Genomic DNA, 2,370 nt, shown 5'->3' on the forward strand with positions numbered 1-2,370 from the left:
GTCAATCTCTATCGGATTTGCCTGAAACAAATACCCAATGTGCTAAATTCAATTACCCATCTAGCGATATTTACCATGCTATAGTGATGATATTCCCCCTTTTTTTATGTTTGTATGCTTGTTTGTTTGTGATTAACATAACTAAAACAATAAAAAAAGTAGCTGGCCATGTATCATAAAAATTGGTAGGATGATTAGCCATGATTCAAGGACAATTTGAATAGATTTTGAGAGTGATAGGGTCAAAGGTGAAGATCAAGGTCATGGAAAAGTCCAAACAATTCTTTTTACTTTATCATCCCCAATTTTTATCTGATTTGCATGGAACTAAGGCCCAAATGTGTATAATTCAATTGCCTATCTTATGATGAACAATATGATATGGGCTGAGGTATGAGGTTTACCAAATACAAGTTCTAGTTTGTGCATTTTTTTTGTATGTCTGTCATGTGTGATTGGGATTAGCAAAACTCAAAAACTAGTCGAACAAATCCCATGAAATTTGGCGGGGTGATTGGCCAATATCCAAGGACAATTATATCCGATTTTGGGAGTGAATGGGCAAAAAGTTCAGGCAGATTTCACGATACATAAAAAAAGTGGTTTTGCCATATGGTGGCCAATTTGTATATCATTTGCATGACACTAGTGACAGAATACTCATGGTTCAATTGCATATCTTGAAATAATCACCATGATATTGTGATATTTATTTGTTTGCATGTCTGTCTGTGTGATTGAGATTCGCATAACTCAAAAATTATTTAACCGAATATCATTAAATTTGGTGGAATAACTTGCCATTATCCAAGGAATATTTTTTTGGAGTTTGAATGTGATTAGATCAAAGGTCACGTTTAAGATCATGAAAGGGTACAAAAAGTCTTTTTTCTATATCGTGGTCAACTGAATTCCGATTTGCATAAAACTTGAGCCAAAGGTGCGTTATTCAATTGGGTTTCTTAAAATATACGGCATGATATATGTGATGCTATGCACTCTACATAGTGCCCGTTCTAGTCCACCTGGTTTTATACCACTTCTTTCAGTTTACTCAAGTCAGCTCTCAATTCTTTGATTTGGTTTTACAAACTCCTTTTCCGAATGGGCTGTCTTTGATGAGGAGTCCTGTTGAACTGCAATCCCTACGGTAGCCGAGTGTTAGTGGAGTCGCTACCCTGGTTGAAGCAGGAGGAGATTTCTTCCAGCTTCAAAGAGTGTGACCATATGTATATATTTTGTGTTTTGTGTGAGTTTAGTTCTTAAGTTGTCTGACTCTCTCTCTCGTTGAGAGTGTAGTGTTTCCCGTTGGGGAGTTTTGCTATTTGTTAATTCTCATTTGTTAAGTGTTAGTTATTAATAGTTAGTGGTAAGTTGTTAATTCAAATTGTTAGGTAGTCGCAAGGTTGACTGTTCTAAAAATGGTTTTGAAAAAATATTATTAAGTCTTCCAAGTGTTTTCGTTTCCACTGATTAATTTTTATACTAGATATTCTTATAATCACTGACCTCTCTTATCGGGCAATAAGAACTTGTACCACGTCCCGACAAGGGTCGTAACACTGTTAGATAACTATTCATTTATTATCTAATTGTTTACATTCCATCATATATATAGGAGTACCTGTTGTATTGCTAAACTAAGTTCAGCATTTGTTTTCCTATCACCGGAGTGTTTATTTTCTTCAGAGAATTAGTTACACTTTTTCTTTCCTTATATCTAAATACATTTGCTTTTAACCATGCAATGGGTACTTGACTTCAATTTGCTTAATACTGTTACTTCCACAACTAAACTTTTTCACTGCAAGTATAATATATTTCCTTTTTCCTTTCTTCTTTTGGGCCTCTTAATGTAAAGTTTCTATATTCTTTTTATGAGAAAAAATGTTCAAGATTTTAAGATTTTTTTTTAGAAGTTTCAACAAACATGTCACCTACGTAATTCCTTCTGATATTCCAAATTCATCTACTGCTGATTTTCCTTTATACTTTTGATTTACTTTAGCATTGATATCACCCAAAACTAATTTGAAAGCTATTTTTTTATATATATGTCCATATCTTCATAAAAAGTTTCTATATCCTTTTCTGTATGCTGTGTGTGTACAAATATCGCAAGAAAATAAAATAAGTAAAAGGTACTGCAAGGAACTTTCAATTGTTCAACTATTTTCTATATATATGTATATCAATGTATTTTTATTTCAAAAATATGATTAAACATGTGAAATCACACGTTGATTCCGTTTGTCTTATGTATTCAGGTAATTTGCCTACAATAAAATCACACAAAACTTAAAGCTTTAAGCTGAAACCCATAACAGTCAAGAATGGCTAACAGGATTTGGAATTGCCCCCGTGGTTGTA

This window comes from Palaemon carinicauda, chromosome 16 (assembly GCF_036898095.1).
Source record: "Palaemon carinicauda isolate YSFRI2023 chromosome 16, ASM3689809v2, whole genome shotgun sequence".
NCBI lineage: Eukaryota > Metazoa > Arthropoda > Malacostraca > Decapoda > Palaemonidae > Palaemon > Palaemon carinicauda.